This window comes from Emydura macquarii, unplaced genomic scaffold (assembly GCF_026122565.2).
Source record: "Emydura macquarii macquarii isolate MOO-44397 ecotype Brisbane River unplaced genomic scaffold, CSIRO-AGI_Emac_v2 contig_2205, whole genome shotgun sequence".
Lineage (NCBI taxonomy): Eukaryota > Metazoa > Chordata > Testudines > Chelidae > Emydura > Emydura macquarii.
The window spans coordinates 28,481,998-28,489,298 of NW_027132342.1; the positions used below are offsets into that span (position 1 = coordinate 28,481,998).

The following is a 7,301-nucleotide window of genomic DNA, read 5'->3' on the forward strand; positions in this document are numbered from 1 at the left end:
ATGAGTAGGGAAATGGAATGGGAATAAAGAGACCTGGATCTGCCACAGACCTGCTGTTTAATCTGGGGTAACTCACATCACATCAATAACCCTATTTGTAATTATACTCATCCTCCCCTGTAAAGATTTTTACAATCTAAGGATGAAAAGCACTATACTTGTGCTGAGTGCCATAATTATTTAGGGAATTAAGAGAGAATCATTTCTTAAAAATCCACATGAAATCAGTGGAACTGTATATATGTTAACCAGGGGAGTTTATAGCAGCACAAGAACTAGTATTTTCCAATTTGAAATACATTGATCTGAAATTCTGTAACTTCAACTGATTAATATTACTTTCAATTCTTTTCCATGTATTCAAGTTCAAAGTTAAAGAGGAGGAATTCCTTGTGGACATTAGCTTTAATTACTAAAGGCTGAGTGAGTGCCACCAGAAAATCAGAAATCCAAAATAAGTAGGTTACAGTTGGAGTTATTTATGGTCACAAACAAAAAAAAAGAGTCCAAGCATTTATAGAAAGAAAAGTGTATGTGTAAAGCAATACAGTAAAGTGATGCAATACAAGTATTACCAGTACAGCCTTGAATTTTCTTCTACCACATGCAAAACATGCTACATACTATATAAGGCTCTTAATGCAATCAAACTAGTTCTTTCTGTAAAAAAAGAAAAGAAAAGAAGTTCCACATCCTAGCCAAGATTCTCCTCTACAGTCCTGTGCTCCAAGCCCCCCAGCCTTTCTTGACAACCAGGGCACACTGCTGACTCATATCCAGCTTTTTATCCACCGTTGGAAAGGCTCCGTCGGTCCCCAGTCTATAGCTGTGCATGGGATTCCTCCACCTCCCTGCACTTGTCCTTGTTGAACCTCAAAAAAGCTCTTTTCCTGGCTCTGTGTGCACCAAGTGACTACCTAGAGAACAAGTTTAGAAATAAGATTTAAAACTTCTACAGTTTTATAATGGAAAGGCTGACATGCTTTCAACAATGGCCTGATTAAGTATAGTTGGTGCCCTTTTTCTCTGGTGAGTCCCCAACAAGATCTGTGAAGGTATTAGGGGATCCATGGGGTACATCTACACACAAGTAAAAGACCAGTGGCATGGCTGCAGCTGGCCTGGATCAGCTAATTGGGGCTCCCACGGCTTGGGCTGCAGGGCTAAAAATTGCCGTGTAGATGTTCAGGCTCAGGCTGGAGTCCAATCTTGGGAACCCACCACCCTTGCAGGGTCTCCAAGTTCAGGCTCTGGCCTGAGCCCAAGAGTGTACACAGTCATTTTTCAGCTCTGGAGCCTGAGCCCTGTGAGCCCAAGACATAGGAGATTAGGGTTGGAAGGGACCTCAGGAGGTCATCTAGCCCAACCTCCAGCTCAAAGCAGAACCAACCCCAACTAAATCATCCCAGCCAGGGCTTTGTCAAGCTAGGCCTTAAAAACCTCTAAGAATGGAGATTCTGCCACCTCCCTAGGTAACCCATTCCAGTGCTTCACCACCCTCCTAGTGAAATAGCTTTTCCTAATATCCAACCTAGACCTCCCCCACTGCAACTTGAGATCATTGCTCCTAGTTCTGCCATCTGCTACCCCCGAGAACAGCCTAGCTCCATCCTCTCTGGAATCCCCCTTCAGGTAGTTAAAGGCTGCTATCAAATCCCCCCTCAGTCTTTTCTTCTGCAGAGTCAGCTGACCAGGGCCAGCCACAGTTTTTTTTTTAATCCCTGTGTAGACACAACCCCTATTGTAAGTGAACATGGACTCCTACTCTCTTCAACTGGGGCCAGACAAATGGAGCTCCTCTCTCGTATTCAGGTTAGTTCTACTCCGGGGACAATGTGGTCTTTAGCTTAGTGTTCTCATCTTTTATGGAAATGTATCTTCATTTACTGCTTTTGCTATATGATGTAATATCTAGGGGAAGACTGTGCAACCTTAATTATCCCAATTAATTCTTCGTATTCATGTGAATAGGCCTGATGAAATCAAAGTGACCCATCACCTGGCGCTCCATTCTGCCCTTCCTACTTATGTTGAATACTTATTTAGTGCACATGAGAAAGGGTGGCAGACTTGTACCCTAAGGGTCACATAAGGACTGTAGGATCTGGCCCTTGGAGACCACAAAGTATCTCTTTCAGAGACTGACTTAATTTTCAGATTTTGCCATAAAAGAATACCTTGTCTCTTATTGCAAGTTTTTATATCTGATGTCTGTGATCCCAAAAGAAAACAAAGCAAAAAACTAATCAAACGGATGCTGACAGTTGAAAACACATGCTGAATATTTTATATGGCAGATTGTGGAAGAGCAAGATGACACTGAAGCTCTGGGACTGAATTCAAGTTCACAGAGGTCTTTCCATCTCCAATAGCTGAAGAAGCTAAAATGCCAACAAAAACTTCTCAAAAACAAGTAAATAAATTAATTCATTTAACTCTGTCAGCTATTAGAGAACAGGAACACATTTTAGATAGTAATGTTTTAGGCAATAACCACAGCTGCCTGTAGTTGTATCTAAGGACTTGATCCAAAAAACAACGAAGGAAATAGGCATCTCTACATTGACTTCAAATGGGTTGTGGATCAGGCCCTAAATTAGTACATATGAGAGCAGGACTTGCAAGTGATTGGCAAAGTTTACAAGGCAAAGTAATATACGATGCTTTAACACAAGAAGGCCCAGTTAATTACATACCATGTATGGAAAAATAGACTAAAAATGTATGCTAGTCAATAATCCATTTCATCATCGTCTGTAATGGCAGGCTGCATCAGTAAGTATCAGCTTGGGAGCCAGAGATCCAGAGTCAATTTCTGGCTCACCCTTCCTGTGTGACTGTGAGTATATCACTTAATCTTTCTATGCCTTGGGTCCCCAACTGTAAATTGAAACTAACAATCCTGCCTTTCTCTAACACCCATCTCTGTTTAGACTGTAAGCATTTTTTTTCTTTTTTTGGCCAGGGAATGTCTTTTATCATGATTTTGCAGTGCCTAGCACAATAGGGCTCTGATCTCCAGAGGGTCCTCCAGAGGCTACTAAAATAAAATAATAATAATAATAAAATGTTTGAGATTGAATATATTGTTGTATAGTCAAAAAAGCATATTGTAGTTTTACAGGAGTCCAGAAAGCAACAAAAATCAGTTAAGCTGAGGCCCACAGTCAAGGGGATTTAAATGTTGTTTGTTCTGCAAATCACCGAAGCAGAACTTCTACAGAGCCACAGGTACCATGGATTGCAGGCCCTAGGCTACAATATGTCTAAATCAACCTTATTATGGGAGGAGTATTAGAAAGATGGATCTCCTTTATGATGAGCTTACCTTAGACCAGTGGTTCTCAAATTTATTTGATTATCCCCTCTTCTTTAAGTGTCTGTAATAGTTTAGGCTTTGCCCCCTGCCACATAAATACATGTACCACCATCCAGCTCTGAAGGCAGAGTGGAGAGTGGTGGCTGCTGGCTGGGCGGCCAGCTCTGAAGGCAGCGCCACACCAGTAGCACTGAAGAAGTAAGGGTGGCAAAGCCATATCACGGACCCTTACTTTTCCACTGTTGCTGACAGTGGCGCTGCTTTCAGATCTGGGTACCTGGCCTCCAGCCACTGCTCTTCCTCAGTTTTTCATGCCCTCCACCAAATATATTCTGCACCTCCCAGTTTGAGAACCTCTACCTAAGACAGTTACCTGCCTTAGACAGGCTCAGCAAAGAGTCAAGGATCAAGGCCTTGTGTGTAACTGAAATTCTATCACTGAAAAGTGTGCCTCTCTGGAAAGAATAATTTATAAAGGAAAGAGACATATTGAAAGTGATCTGAAGTAGGGAAAATCCTTTAAATGCACAAAAACATTAATGAATAAAACACTTAAAATAAATTTTAATGTAAAGAGCATAGTTCACCAAGTACCCAGTGAGCAGGTAAAAACACTTGTGTAACCAATGGAGGTGGAAAATCAGCACTAGATCAGTCAGGATGGGACTTACTCATTTTGCTGCAGTGTGTGTAGAAAGTACAACTGCTTGCTCAAAATGCAATCAGGTCATTTGCTTCAGAGCCCAGGTATAATCCCTTAGACTTGAGCCAGTGCTGCTTGATTCAAGAGCAAAGAGTTGGAATTATTTGCAGAGTGGGCCTACTTTAGCATTCAATTGTCCCAGTCGTCTAGTGGAGGTAGCTATTGATATGATGGGAGGAGACCAAGGAAAAATGAAATGACTAATATCCTGTACTCTTAGTTAAGACCTACCTTCAGATAGAAACAGAGCAGACTGAAAGTTCTTTACAAACAAGAGGGCAGTTCAAGAGAGGAGGATACCATCATGAGGCAGGGGCCCACATCCTTTAAACAGTAGCTATTTCCCAAAGACTGGAATGAGAAGCTTTTCAAGGATATTACTGCAAGACTGTTCAGTGAAATGTAAGAAGAGAATATTAAACAGTGCCTCCTGAATGCACAGTACCTATAGTAGACTCTAATTCAGTTAACACTGTCAGGTATGATGAATCAAAAAAGAAATATTACTTGCAGGGAGAACTATTTAATATTTAATCCAATTTGCTAAGGTCTTGCATTTACAGCAAGGGAAAATATACATCCCCATATTGCATCCCCATAGTGTTTGCTTACAGAATCCTGGTTATGTATTACTTATTGAATGTTTTAAATGGCTAAGACAAAATATGTGCTTTCCATTTAGTAATAAAGGGCCAAATTCAGCTCTCAGTTAAATCATTGTCACTCCAGAATAATTCAACTTAATCCAGAATAATTTCATTGAAGTCATACAGGTATAATTTAGGTCAGGATTTGGCCCAAAGTTAAAATCAATACAAATACCTTTTCAAAGTATGTAGATATTCTCCTGGATTTTGTTAAAAACTAAATTACATTTTCTTTCACCATCCTAATTATCCTGTAATTGGTTTTTTTACTTAATATCTATAGCTGAATATTAAATATTAATAAAGAAAAATCCTTCTAAAACCCTTCTTGAAATCCTTGTAAAAAACCCTTGTTGCTTTAGGATTTTTATTCCATTTGTTTCATTGCATTAAAGCAACCAGTACATCTTTGCATAGTTATAATACATAGAATGCAAGTATTTTGTTTTTTCCTTTATTGTAGAACTTATAATGAATGGAGTCTAAAATTAAAAGTCTCTCTCTCTACTACTAAGATCTGAGGCACATTGGTGGACTTTTTTTTTTGGGTACCATACTCCATAACTTCTGAAATAAACTGTACTTACTTACAATACTAGCTTTGTTTGACTTCACTTCTATTTGTTTCAACAAAATCAATATCAAGGTGTTTAAAGACCAAAAATCTTCTCAGAAGGAGGTCTCCACTTGTGGGTAGGAATTATACCACCCTCCCACAGGTTCAAAATCCCACTGCCATTGGTCAGGGTCAAATACCACTGGCTCCGCATTCTGAGTAACTCTGTGCCATTTGAGAAAGTAGAAGCCAAAGGTAAGTTTTACTACTTCTTTTCTTGATTGGTAAATTGGATTCTTAAAGATGGAAATAATTTTTTTTATGTTTGTTTTATACTATTATGAAAAATACTAGTTCAAATGAGGTACATTACTGATGCTATTTACTTTTTTTTTTTTTTTTCCTTTTCTTATTTCCTTCCTGTGAGAGTACATGATCTTCAACAAAATATTTGAACTTACAACTACAGTAGATGCCAATATAATTACAGTGTGTTCCAATATCGGATGCATAAAAAAGTAAAGAGACACACAAACTTTACAAGCAAGTCTTGTTACTACAGTCATAGTCATAGAGATACAGTTTAATGGCTGTGAGACCATAATTGATTACTTATTTTGCTGCTGATAGTCTTTTTATATAAGATAAAGTCTTTAAAACACATACATTTAAACTTTTATATCTAGGAAATGGTTTTAAAATGCTTTAAACATAAAGAAAATATAGAAAATTCTTAAATGATTAATTACATACTATATTAATATTAATATAAAGGAACTGTTCAGACATTTTTTCACAAGGCAAAAAACCCCTATGCCTGATATGTTAATGTTAAAGTTAGAGATAATACACAGTACACTTTATTGTTGGACCTTTGGGGATGGATGCCAGAATCAAGCCAACCATAAAATGAAGCCAGTAACAACCCTGAAAAAAAAAAAGGGAACAGAAAATAAAGAGAAAGAAAAACAAACAAACAAATGATTTCTTGTTTGCTTTGGCTATTAAACCAGTACCAACAATTAATAAAATCTGGGACTACAAAAATTGAGTGAGGACTGTAACTAATGTATTCTTTGTATATTTGAAGGATCTGTAATAGAATTATTTGTAACTTGCTCAAAGACTAGCTAAGCTGTCTCCAGGTTCTCCCAGCAGCAGCTAAAAAAATTGTTTGAAAAAAGCACTGGAAAGAAAAATGAGTGCCTTGTGCAATTCATCATCCCCACTGGAATTTCATATCCTCATGCCTGAACCTGCTTCATAAAGACCTTCTTTCAAGTAACTGAAGTTCAGTTTGTTGCTCAAAGTATGCAACCTCAAAAGGAAAGATTCTCATGAATTTCTTATCGTTCATACACTGGGTAGTTTTTTAAGCAGCTAGAATTTAGAAATGAAATAATAAAATACTGTATACAGTCCTCAGTTGTATTATGGTACCACATAAGAAGTACAGTTTATTAGACCTTGTTAGACCTATTCAGCACTCATTATTACTGTCAATACTGTTGAAATCAATGGTAGGTACAGAGAAGAAAAGGAGGAAATAAGAAATGCTGGAGAGGGCTCTACATGTGGATATTTTAGATAATATTGAATGTACCACTTAAGCAAGAGAGAGGATGAATGTTAATATTCAATCTTAGTGTGGATTTTCTACTGATTTGATAAATATGGAACATTTAAACATGTTCTAAATCAATTTCACATGGTCAGTGTTCTAGCTGGGGAGAAGAGGTGACTACATCATACCGCCATTTCTCATTGGAACTGGTTAAAAAATTGAGCAAGTGGCTAAGGAAAAAATGGACTATACCATCCCTTTTAATAGTGATGGAGACATACTGCTATTTTTTTTTTTTCCAGTTGGAGCTCTGCAGAAGCGATTTTTTAAAAAATGTATCATGCCTTCCAACCAGTTAAAATTACATATTTCAACATATTGGTAAACCAAAGTAAAAGTACTTGAAATAAGCTACTTCAGGAATGGTGGAAAAAAGGTTTTTCTCTTCTTGGGTTTAATTTTGTTGGTTGGTTTGTAGGGGAAATATAGACTATTGTTGCTGGACATTTTGA

At 37.8% G+C, this 7,301-nt stretch overlaps 1 long non-coding RNA gene across 1 annotated transcript in view; it reads right to left on the reverse strand.

The window, feature by feature from the left end:
- Window positions 1–5,894: 5,894 nt before the first annotated feature.
- The window catches only part of LOC137160531 (uncharacterized), a 97,602-nt gene continuing 96,195 nt past the window's right edge, over window positions 5,895–7,301 (reverse strand). The window contains exon 3 of the long non-coding RNA XR_010921906.1: window positions 5,895–6,152. This is a non-coding gene — a long non-coding RNA (uncharacterized lncRNA). The remainder of the gene's footprint in view (window positions 6,153–7,301) is intronic.